This window comes from Ranitomeya imitator, chromosome 5 (genome assembly GCF_032444005.1).
Source record: "Ranitomeya imitator isolate aRanImi1 chromosome 5, aRanImi1.pri, whole genome shotgun sequence".
Lineage (NCBI taxonomy): Eukaryota > Metazoa > Chordata > Amphibia > Anura > Dendrobatidae > Ranitomeya > Ranitomeya imitator.
This window is the reverse complement of record NC_091286.1, coordinates 191,021,787-191,035,081: the sequence shown is the minus strand read 5'-3', so window position 1 is coordinate 191,035,081 and position 13,295 is coordinate 191,021,787. Positions and strand designations below refer to the sequence as shown.

The 13,295-nt window shown below is 46.2% G+C and overlaps 1 protein-coding gene across 2 annotated transcripts in view; it reads right to left on the bottom strand.

Annotated features, from left to right (window-relative positions):
* Positions 1–13,295, bottom strand: part of FMN2 (formin 2) — a 528,461-nt gene that overhangs the window by 432,192 nt on the left and 82,974 nt on the right. The window lies entirely within an intron of this gene.

Genomic DNA, 13,295 nt, shown 5'->3' with positions numbered 1-13,295 from the left:
ACCCACATGATGCTCAATACTGTATAATGGCCACACATGATGCTCCATACTGTATAATGAACCCACATGATGCTCAATACTGTATAATGGCCCCACATGATGCTCCATACTGTATAAGGACCCCACATGATGCTCAATACTGTATAATGCCCCCCTCCCATCTTGTATGCATGCCTCATCCCCCCCATCCTGTATGCATGGCTCATCTCCCTCCCATCCCATATGCATGGCTCATGTCCCCCCTCCAGTATGCATGGCTCATATGCCCATATTCAAGACCTTAATGGGCGGTACCACATGACCGCTCACTCAGGACGAGCTGCAGGCGCTGAGACCAGGCATCGCTGGAGCAGGGTATGACGTCTTCAAGGAGGGTGGGAGGCAGGTGGGCGGGCGGAGGGCCTGGGGGGAGCTGGGGGGCGGTCGGTCGGGAGGTGACCCAGGACTTAAATTAAAAAAAAAAAACTTGCCCCCCACATCATCCCACCCTAGGCACGTGTCCTCAAGTGCCTAGTGGCAAATACGGCCCTGTCGCCAAGCACTCCTTCTCCAATACACTATTATTTTTCTTTGCCGGGGTCAGTTTCCTGCTCACGTAGGTGATTGGGTGTTCATCCCCGTTCACCCCTTGCGACAGCACCGCTTCCAGACCTACCTCTGAGGCATCTGTCCGCACGATAAATGTTTCCTTGAAGTTGGGGCTGATTAGGTCCGGCTGTTACACAGAGCTGACTTCAAGGACGGGAATGCTTCCTCAGCCTGAGGATTTCACCGGATCATTACCAACTTCTTACCTTTTAGCAGGTCAGTTAGGGATGCCGACTTCCCTGCAAAATAGGGTATAAACCGGCGGTAGTACCCAATAATACTGAGGAATGCCCTCACCTACTTGGTACTTAACTGTTTGGGTTTACTTGGGGTTTGATAACTTTGCGGCTGATCACGTAACCTAAGTACCAGGCTTCCATGAGTCCTATCACGCATTTCTTTGGGTTCACTGTTGACCCTGCTATTCTGAGAGACTCCAGCACTGCTTGTACCTGGGACAGGTGGGTATCCCATTTCCTACTAAAGATGACTATGCCATCCAAATAAGCTGTGTATTTCCTATGAGGCTCTAACACTGTCCATCAGCCTCTGGAATGTGGCTGGAGCCCCATGTAACCCAAAAGGCAAGATGACATAGTGATAGAGACCCTCTGGCATTACAAACGCAGTCTTCTCTTTCGCTGATTCTGTTAACGGACCTGCCAGTAACCATTTGGAGATCGAGCGTGGTGAAATACTGGGCCTTCCCCGGACTTTCAATTAGCTCGCCCACACGGGGCATTGGATAGAGGTCAAATTTTGACACCTCATTTATTTTCCTGAAGTCATTACAGAAACGTAATGACCCATCTGGCTTAGGTGTTAGCACAATGGGGCTAGCCCACTCATTCCGGGACTCCTCGATGATTCCTAATTGAACATTTGCTTCACTTCAGTCGCTATCACTTGACTCCAGGCTTCTGGCACCGGGTATGGTTTCATCCGTACCCTTACCTGGGGCTCGGTGACAATGTCATGTTGGATCCCCGAGGTTCGCCCTGGCAGCTCTGAGAATATGTCCGTATTCCACTGCACCAGAGCCCGAGCCTCCCATCGCTGCTGTTTTCTGAGGGTGTCATTTACTTTTACCTCACAACCGGCCGCATCCCTGCCTGGGGCCAGAGGGTTCCCCGTTGGTGTGACCAGAGTCGCCTCCGTGACCAAACATTTCCAGTCCTTCCAGGCTTTTAGCAGGTTAACATGATACAGTTGTTTGGGCTTCCTTTTCCCGGGATGGTACACCATGTAACTCACTTCGCCCACCTTCCCTCATATCTCAAATGGCCCCTGCCACTTGGCCATGAGCTTACTCTCTGGGGTGGGCACTAGTACCAACACCCAGTCCACTCCTTAAAAGGTCCTGACCGTGGCCCTTTTCTTGTACGAGTGGCTCTGAGCGGCCTGAGCATCCAACAGTTGCTCCTTTACTATGGGCCATATGGCTGCAATCCGGTGGTGCATACTTGCCACAGGCTCAAGGACACTTTTATGTTGAGTGGGCTCCTGTTCCCATGTCTCCTTGGCTACGTCCAGCAGTCCCCTCAATAGCTCAAATGGAGAGAACCCCATGGAGGCCTGCGGTACCTCACAGATAGCAAACATTAGATAGGGCGGTAACATGTCCCAATCCCTCCCATCCTTGGTGACCAACTTTTTGACCATGGCTTTAAGGGTCTTATTAAACCCCTCCACCAACCCAACACTTTGTGGATGGTACACTGACGTATGTTGCTGTTTAATCTGAAGCAGCTTACACAGCTCCCTGGTCACATTGAACATAAAAGGAGTCCCCTGATCTGTAAGGATCTCCTTTGGTAGCCCAAGGTGACAAAAAATGGCAAATAGTTCACTGGCTATTAGTTTGGTTGATGTGTGGTGGAGAGGTATCACCTCTGGGTACCGTGTAGCGTAGCCTACTATGACCAAAATATGCTGATGGCCATGGGCGGATTTCGCTATGGGCTCTACCAGATCCATGGCTATCTGCACAAATGATACCTCTATGATAAGCAGAAATACCAATGGACTCCGGTAGTTCGCGGAGGGTGAGGATAGTTGGCAATTTGAACACATGACACAGTACCTCTGGACCTCCATGTAGACCCCAGGCCAAAAAAAATCTGCAGAATGTGCCCCTGCATGTGTACCCTAATCCCCCGACAGTAGGATTAGGGTACCACCAGCTGTTCCACCACCTCATCCCGGACTTTATCCACCGGGTATAACAACTCCTGGTGGATAGTCATACCAGGAAAAACTGTCTCTGCAGCTGGTTGCTGAGCTACTCCATTAATTTCAATCACCCTTTCTGATGCCTGGGCCAGGGTGGGATCCTGGAGCTGAGCTTTCCCAAATTTACAAGGGGACACTTCTCTATGGGAAACCTATCGACCTATCGGGTTATACTCTGTCCCTATGTTGGCAACCCCTAAGGCAGTTATCCCTGACTTGACTTGGGATCTTCGGGATCTGCACAAGGAATAGCATTTACCTTTTGAGGGTTAATCCTGGTCTCCCATAGGGACCAGAATAGGGGCAAGTCTCTTCCCAACACACCCATATGGAAGAGTTTTTACCACTCCCACTACATGTCTTATTTCCCCACACAGGGTGGAAAACATAACCTCCGTGGTTGAGTACTCTCGGAGTTCCACATGCATGCATACCACCCCCACTTTCCATCCATTGGGGTTGTCCCCGGGCCAATGAATAACCCATGAACCAGAGTCAATAATCTCCCCGAGTCCAAGAGAGCATCTGTCTTGTACCCGTTAATGAGTACCTTGCACAGTCGGGGTTCAGTACCGGCAGTGCCTGTATTGGCAGTGCAGACTGGCTGGGCATACACACTGCAAGTCATAGGCCTGAGACCTGGCAGGGCGAGACTCGGCAAAGGACCATTGGGACACCCATTGGGCCTGCAGATATGTATTAACCCCCAGTTGGGCAAGGATCTTACCTCTTAGCTTTTCATAGTCCAGGGCATCCTCCCAACTGAGGTCCAAGTAGGCCTTCTGGGTATCTCCAATCAGGAAGGGAGCCACCACTTCAGCCCACTGGGAAAATGGCAAGCTCTCCCACTCCGCTGTGCACTCGAACACTGTAAGGAAAGCCTTCATATCGTCCTCAGGACTCATCTTCCTCAGTGCGGACCTGTCCTTGCAAAATCAAATTGTTGGCTTGCTGCTGCTGCTGTAGCTACTGCTGCTGACACTCCAGCTACTTCTGCTGTTGCTCTTGAGAGATGACCAACTGTCTTAGTATTTCCTCAAGCCTGTCAGCCGACTTGAGCTGCAGAGTTGCAGGCCTAATAACCGACATACAGCACACTTTGGGGTATGCCTCAGTTCACACTGCCCACATTCTCCACCATATGTAGTGCAGCGGTGTCCTTAATGTGCAGAAATGAGGCAGTGACCCAGGAAAAGTTAAAAGTAAACGTAGGTTTAATGTCCAAAACTTTCAAACAAAGGAAACAGTATCCTCTGGATCGCAGCCGGGAAACAAGACAATCCATAAATGCATCCGGTTGCCGAGGGAGACTGCATCACCGTATTATGCAGCTGGGTGCCAGGAGTTCGCTCCGCTAGGCTCTGTGTTCCCTCACACAGGCTGAGCTTTTGCAGAGCCATCTGCTCTGCACCTTGCAAACTCCACACTGACGCACCCAACCCTCTGCTGCAGGGGTTTTTACCAAAGAACGGACTGCCCCACTATCCTCCTGTAGTCTGTTTCAAAAATAAAAACCCATGGCAGGTTTTCCTAAATCTGCCTTGGACACATAGCTTACCCAAGAACAATACTCAGTTTTATTTTGCAGTGCTATCACAGCTATGCTATGACTTCTGCGGCCTCAATATGCCTCTTTGCGCATCCTAGGGACACATAGTGACCCTCACATATGACCCCAGTTACTGCCTCACAATATATACACAGGTGCATCTCACAAAATTATCATCAAAAAGTTAATTTATTTCAGTTCTTTGGTACAAAAAGTGAAAGTCATATATTATATAGAGTCATTACAAACAGAGTGATTTATTTCAAGTGTTTAGTTCTGTTAATGTTGAAGATTATGGCTTACAGCCAATGAAAACCCAAAAGTCATTATCTCAGTAAATTAGAATACTTTATAACACCAGCTTGAAAAATTATTTTAAAATCCGAAATGTTGGCCTACTGAAATGTATCTTCAGTAAATGCACTCAATACTTGCTTGGGGCTCCTTTTGCAACAATTACTGCATCAGTGCAGCATGTCATGGAGGCCATCAGCCCGTGGCACTGCCCACTGCTTTGATAGCAGCCTTCAGCTCGTCGGCATTGTTGGGTCTGGTGTATCTCATCTTCCTCTTGACAATGCCCCATAGATTTTCTTTAGGATTAAGGTCAGGCGAGTTTGCTGGCCAATCAAGCATAGTGATACTGTTGTTTTTAAACCATATTTTTTTGTTACTTTTGGCAGTGTGGACAGGTGCCAAGTCCAGCAGGAGAACTAATTTTCCAGCTCCAAAAAGCTTGTTGGCAGAGGGAAGCAAGAAGTGCTCTAAAATTTACTGGTAGACGGCTGCGCTGATTTTGGTTTTGATGAAACACAGTGGATCTACACCAGCAGATGATATGGCTCCTCAAACCATCACTGATTGTAGAAACTTCAAACTAGACCTCAAGCAGCTTGGATTGTGTGCCTTTCCACTCTTCCTCCAAACTCTGAGACCTTGATTTCCAAATGAAATGCAAAATTTACTTTCATCTGCAAACAACACCATGCACCACTGAGCAACAGTCCAGTTTTTTTTACTCCTTGGCCCAGGTAAGATGCTTCTGGCATTTTCTATTTTTCATGAATGCAACACTTGAACCCTATATCCTGGATAGGTCTGTGTGAGGTGGCTCTTGAAGGAATGACTCCAGCAGCAGTCCACTCCCTGTGAATCTCCCTCCAATTTTTAATGGCCTTTTCTTAACAATCTTTTCAAGGCTGTGGTTATCCTGGTTGCTTGTGCACATTTTTCAACCACACTTTTTCCTTCCACTCAACTTTCCATTAATATGCTTGGATACAGCACTCTGTGATCAGCCAGCTTCTTAAGCAATGACCTTTTGTGGCTTACCCTCCATGTGGAGTGCGTCAATTACAGCCTTTTGGACATCTGTCAAGTCAGCAGTCTTCCCCACGATTGTGAAGCCTACTGAAACAGACTAAGGGATATTTTTATATGCTTAGGCAGCCTTTGCAGGTGTTTTTGTTAATTATTCTAATTTACTGAGATAATGACTTTTAGGTTTTCATTGGCTGTAAGCCATAATCATCAACATTAACAGAAATAAACACTTGAAATAGATCTGTTTGTAATTACTCTATATAATATATAAGATTCACTTTTTGTATTGATGAACTGAAATAAATTAACTTTTTGATGATATTCTAATTTTGAGAGAAGCACCTGTATAGGATTGTAGGGATTCACTCTCAGTTAAGGTACCGTCACATTAAGCGACGCTGCAGCGATATAGGCAACGATGCCGATCGCTGCAGCGTCGCTGTTTCGTCGCTGTGTGGTCGCTGGGGAGCTGTCACACAGCCAGCTCTCCAGCGACCAACGATGCCGAGGTCCCCGGGTAACCAGGGTAAACATCGGGTTACTAAGTGCAGGGCTGCGCTTAGTAACCCGAACAGTACATACTCACATTCCGGTGTCTGTCCCCCGGCCTCAGCTTCCCGCACTGACTGTGAGCGCCGGCCGGCCGTAAAGCAGAGCGGTGACGTCACCGCTGTGCTTTACGGCCGGCCGGCGCTCACAGTCAGTGCGGGAAGCTGACGGCGAGGGGACAGACACCGGAATGTAAGTATGTACTGTTTGTTTTTTTTTACATTTACAATGGTAACCAGGGTAAACATTGGGTTACTAAGCGCGGCCCTGCGCTTAGTAACCCGATGTTTACCCTGGTTACCAGTGAAGACATTGCTGAATCGGTGTCACACACGCCGATTCAGTAATGTCTGCGGGAGATCCAGTGACGAAATAAAGTTCTGGACTTTCCCCAGCGACCAACGATCTCCCAGCAGGGGCCTGATCGTTGGTCGCTGTCACGCATAACGATTTCGTTAACGATATCGTTGCTACGTCACAAAAAGCAATGATATCGTTAACGATATCGTTATGTGTGACGGTACCTTTAGGCATTAGGTAGTGTCCACACAGGAAATGCAGTTAGGACCAATTTTATTGCTTTCATAAAACTCTAGGAGATTGAAAACTAAAATAGCAGCCTCTTCTGGACACAAAGGTGTCACAGCAAATAAACAGTTCATTTATCAGATTTACAGTCCTTTCTCCAAGAGCAAACTTCATACACAGAAAAGACAGACACAGAAAAAGCACGATTATGCCCTTAACCCCTTAACGACTGCCAATGCATCTTTTAAAGGTGGCAGTTAGGGGTACTAATTCCTCAGCACCGCTTTTTTAAGGTGCTGAGAAATATGAGTATAGCTTCCCCCAGCGTCGGAAAATCTCTGGGGTCTCAGCTACCTGGGATAGCTGAGAACCTGGGAAACATGATCAGAGCCAGTTTTTACGACCCGGTCACGTGACCGCTTTTATTCACCAAATAACAGCAATCACAAAAAAAAATGATCTAGCATATCAAAGAAGTGAGAAATGGGGTCGTCCGAGCCCCACCCAGGCACTTCCACCATCCCCTGGCACTCCTGATCTGTCCCCCGACCCTCCGCATAATCTCCCTGGAAAAAAATACTGGGCGCATGCGCAGTGCGCCTGCTGAGATCCACCGGCCGGTATTTGACAACAATAGGGAAGTTTTCCTTTAGGGTCTATCACAGTGATCAAGAGGAACCAATCACAGTGATCAAAATACAAAAAAATAGTAAATCAACTCATCCTTTGCCACCCCCTTAATTAGAAAAAAAAAATGTATAAAATAAAAAAATCATAATTTTTTTCAATTCTTTGCAGTTAGGGTTGGGGTTAGTGTTAGGTTTACGGCTAGGGTTAGGGTTGGGGTTAGGGCTGTGGTTAGGGTTGTGTTAAGGTTATGGTTAGTATTGTTTTTTTTTTCAGGAGTAAAAAGAAATAAAAATGATGATGATATGATGGCTAGTTTTGAGCGCAAGCGCTCGCCACTCGAGTTTGCATCGGGTGCCAGGGTATGCACGGAGTATCACGGATCTCCGCATGTTTTTTTGGGGTGTCTAATAACCACGAAACATGAGGGGCAGGGACTCGAGCATGTCACTCTAGCACCCGCAATATTTAGTGAATACCCGAGAACCCGATGCAAACTGGAGTAGCGAGCACACTAATGATGTCATATTCAATTTGACAACCTAATCTTATCAAATTCTATGTCGTATCTGTGGGTTCAAAATACTCACTATACCCCTGGATAAAATCATTCAGGGGTGTGGTTTCCAAAATGGGGTCACTTGTGGGGGGTTTCCACTGTTTACGCACATCGGGGCTCTGCAAACGTGACACGGCGTCCGCTCTCGATTCCAGCCAATTTTGCGTTCAAAAATTCAAATGGTGCTCCTTTCCTTCCGAGCCCTGCCATGTGCCCAAACAGTGGATTTTCCCAACATATAGGGTATCGGAGGAAGCGGCGTTTTAACGCTGCGAAACGCGCGTCGGGGTGTTCCTACCGGCGGGACCTTCTCACCTCCCTCCCACATCTGTACTGGTAAGCATACAACCTGGTTACCTCCATGTTTACAGGGCTCTACCTACCCATCTGGGCGCACTGGCTTCACTCTTTGTGCCAGGTATCACCATAGTTGTGACGCCTGAATTTCAGGCCATGATTGGCATGCTATATCTAGCGTTAGCTATACCGCTGCTACGCTTGCATTTCAGGTTATTGCACTTTGTTTGATATGGCAGGCTCTAGTCACATGGTTGCCAATAGGACTTTCCTGGCCACCAGGGTGTATTTGTTTTTTATTCTTGGTTAGGCCCTGTACATGGCATTGTTATATTGGGATTGGATATCGCCGCTGTCACAGGGTTCACTCTAGCTGTTAGGGTGCACTTGCCTCTTATATTATTACTTTTTGGCTAGGACCTGTCACAGCTGCGACTCCCCTCCCCCTTGTATCTTCTCTGCACTATATGTTGTGTATTGCTTATAGCCACACTATGATCATCTCCTATACTTTGTCAGGGTGGTGAGATGTGAGGTGTGTATTGGTTCACTCTTTTCCCCCCTTTTTTCGTTGCTGTATTGTGGTATACATTGTGACTATTACTGATGTCCATACTCTTAACTTTGTTAGATTAATAAAGATTATCTTATTTATACCGTCATTATATGCTCCTGGTTCTCCTCCTTTTTCTATTTTCAAAATTTTGCCCAAATTTTTTTCATAAATAAATCGAAGACGTTTTACCACTATCTTGAAGTATAATTTACCATGAAAAGACACTTTCAGAATCAGTGGGATCCGTTCAAGTGTTCCATAGCTATTACCATGTAAAGTGACAGTGTTCAGAATTATAATAATTGGTTTTGTCATTAAGGTCAAAATTGGCTCTGTCACTAAGGGGTTAAGCCTGAGCTCCAGCAGCTTCCACCACCAAACAGAAATATTCAACTCTAGGCACAGTTCACACTGAACAGGCTGCAGCTTCCATACGTTCTCTGCAGCTCCAGAACACACACTGCTCAGCTTTCCTAACTGACCTGTGAAGTCCATTCCACTCTGGAATGTCTCACATCCACCTACAGCTCACATTTTGGTTGGACATTCACCAGCTTCAGCACACTCGATTCTGCTTCATTCATAAGACTCACAGGCCTAGTGAACACAGGCACAGAGTTTTGTAAAAAGTTAGACAGGTGCATCTACGGTAATTAAGACCTGCCATACTAGAATTTAACCCAGTTCTGCCTGGCTTTGTTACATATTCCCCCCTCTGCCCAAAGCCCACGGCTGGGCACCATTTGCCAACACATAGATCCTACAGGGCTCTGCTTCCTACAGACTACATGCAATGCTCTGCTGCCTGCACATCCCACAGACAGGCTATGCCACCTATACATCCCACATACAGGTTCTGCTGCCTGTACATCCTACACACAAGCTCTGCTGTAAGCATATTACAGACATTTACTCCCTAAAAGATACAGTCAGTCTAGTACTACAAGCACATATACAGCACTTGTATCAGCATCATACTGCTCTGCAGAGACACAGCTCTGCTATAAATGCACTGACACTGGTCTGTGCTCAGTACACAACATCCTCTTCTCTAGCCAGTACAATAAGAGGAAATTCACCAATTACATCATGTGACCTTGTTACCATAGCCAACTCCTGGCAGCATACCGGACTACTGGGAGCTGCAGCTTTAGTCCATAAATCTCAGAATAATGGAAAATCTTGACCAATAATAGCATGGAACAAGTCCTTGAACACTCCCACCTGGTGGGAAACAGAACCACAGTCTGTGCGTATGGTCACCTGGGCCATGGGTTAGTTCTTGGCGTCTCTCTATGGATACACCTTACCCCGTCTCCCTGTCCAAGGACTAGCACATGCTGGTGTGTGGCCCCTACCAGGGTCACCATATTCCCAGAGTCCTGAAGTTCCATCACTTGGACACCATTCATTCACCTTGGATGCCTGAGGCCCCTTGCCAGGATGAGGAACAGCCTCCAGGCAGGGTAGGCAAAGTAGGAGTTGCTCCAGGCAAGGCTACAGTGCTTTGGTTCTGGGACTTGGTCAGTTCCACCATCTCTCTATAACAAGCTGTTATGTGAACCTCGCTCTTGGCATTGCCGACACTGGTTCTCCTCCACACAACTCCACTTAAAGAGACACCTCCCAGCTCTCTCAAGCTCCACCAGCGACACAATGACATCCAAGCAATGTTACCTCCGGCAGCACAGCTCCTCCATGCTTTCAGACTGTGTTTGTACCCAAACAGTTTACAGTCCTTTCTTTCAGAGCAAGCTTTACAGACAGAAAAGGCATGAACCTACCAGTCTCTCATGCAGACTAAGTTCTAGCAGTTTCCAGCACAAACAGGAGTATTCAACTACAGGCATAGTTCACACTGAACAGGCTGCAGCTTTCGATTGCTCAGCTTTCCTAGCTGACACGTACAGCACAGGTACATAATGCTGATGAAACAACTACTCACATACCTACCGTGGTGTAGAAGGGAAGTGCCCCAAAATGTATATCTTTATATTGAGATGTGTTTAATGAATGTTTTGTGTATATACACCCCCACATGGAGGAGCAAAGCCCCTCCTCTAGCCTGCTGTATTGCAAAGTAGGTCTGCCATGAGCTGGTAAGACAGGTTATTGAGGGGGATGTCCATTTGCCAGTGAAAAATAGACTTGTGACCTCATTCCCCACACCTGGGGCTGGACACACCTCTTTTAGCTGGATACATAAAATGGATAAGAGTATGTGCTCTGGCCTCTTTTGCCTCTCTTGCTTGCTTGGAAGATCATGGACGTACATGGTGGTTAAGTATACTCTGTATCCCCTTTTCTTATGAGGCCCTGTACTCCTCATTAGGGATAGTAAGCTATAGATGGGAGGGTTGATATTGAATGTGTAATTTGGGTTATTTGGGCAGTTAATTGTGGGTTTTTAGTGTGTCATATCTTAATTGTGGGTTATTACTGTATACTGTACTGATATTACTGTATTAGAGTTGTAGTATCCGTATATTTGTATATATATATTTATAGTCGCCAGCTTGGGTATAAATATATATGTATGTTATAGACTGCAGACTTGTGTGTGTGTGTAATAAATATCCTTTATTGTTACACTGTTTTGTCTCAGTTAGTATATAGTATAAGGAAAAGATAACGTTGAGGCATATTTAGTGGATATTAATTATTAATAGTCACGTTCGGCGATAATAGTTAATATCGGACCTCAATAGAGGTGTAAGGAGAGTTCCTCCTTTGATACTATACTGTAAGTTTAGTATATTTTTAGGGGGCAACCCGTCCTTTTACACGTGGCATGTAAAAGTTTGGGCACCCCTGTTCAAAATTACTCTTACTGTGGACCATTAAGCAAATTGAACAAGAAATGATCTCAAAAAGGCCTAAAGTTAAAGATGACACATTTTATTTGTATTTTAGATGATAAAATATATTGCCATTTTTAAAATTTTAAAAATTACAAAAAGGAAAATGGGCTGATGCAAATACTTCGGGTCATTGTCCTGTTGGAACACTATGTTGTCCTTTTCAAACCCATAGTACTCAAGTGTCTTGTCTTGTTGGATACTCACATGTATACTCACATGTAGCTCAGCACTGAGACGACCATTAATCCTGGTCAAGAATCAAAGCATTTTGCTGTGAAACAACCCCATATCATCAGGCTTCCTCCACCAAACTTGACTGTTCCTTCAAGTACTCGATCAGTTATCCTCTTTTTCTCTTGTTTCTTTAAGACCCTTTTTAACCCATTAGCGTCTGGGTCTATTGACTTTTGTCTCACTGCTCCAAATCAAACTCGAGGCAGCGCTCCTTGTGATGATATTGAAGTTGAGGCTTCTTCACCTTTTTTCGAACCACAATTCTAAACTTGTGTTACTTGCGTCACACAGTTCTTGCATGGACGTCTGTGATCTCACTATTATAAAATATACGAGCCAGCTCCACTACTGTGTTTGTTGCGCCAGAATTGATAGACCTTGTGTTCAGCCGACTTTTTCACTCTATTATTTTGCACAGACAACCACCTTTTTGCTTTTCAATGCATGGACAGACTTCATTTTGTAATGTCCACCAGCGCCTCCGCATGGTTCCCCTCATCCCACCATGAAGGGACTCTGGCTTACTCACTACCCTGGCCACAGTATCATCCACCTGAGCTGCCTCTTCTTTCCTTGTGCCTGCTGCACTGTGCAACGGTGCTCTTAAAGGGACAGCATCCACACATGATAAAATTCCCCCAGTTGTCAGCTAGGAGACAGCCTTTCTTGACCATGGTCTGATGGGAAACTTCGTACAACAGGCTGTGGTGGATTGGTATTGACACCTTCAGAATCCGATGAGGGTGTCATCCATTTCAAATCCCTTCTCTTTGGTCTTCTGTGGCTGAGATTTCATGAGCCTGTATTAGATTGGAAGTCTGGTGAGGTGATTCAATGGGGAAAGGGGTGGCTGGTTCCTGTGCTTCCAGCTGTGTCACCAATGTTGGCATATCCCCCAGCATGTGATGGTTCCAATGGCCGGTTTCCTGAAAATCTGCCGCCTGGAGGACGTATCCTGGGTGAGACCAATGTGAAGATTGACCCTGAGAAAGTATCTTATAGTTACAGTTGGTGGCAGGATGAAAACGTAAAGGTGGAGGCATCTTCCGAGTACCTAATGTCCACTGATCAGGAGGAGGAGTCCCAGTCCATCTTAGCTTCTTTCAAGTGGACAACTATTCCTACTGGACTATGAGAGACTCAACAAATTATGGTCCCTATTTTCAAATCCGCTCCATTTCTGCTCCGAAGATGTCCAGCCGGTGAGAGGCATCCTGGCCAAAAAGATGGTGGGAGATGTAACCTTTCTTCTAGTTGTTTAAAGACAACGTGGTCATGATGAAAGGACGTAGGAGTTCAGGAAAAAGAAGCTGGCTTAATCTTCTCTGCAAGAAGTCCTCGGGCGTTTGAAGAGTAAAAGGGGGTACTTTAACATCCGCTGGTGCCTCCACA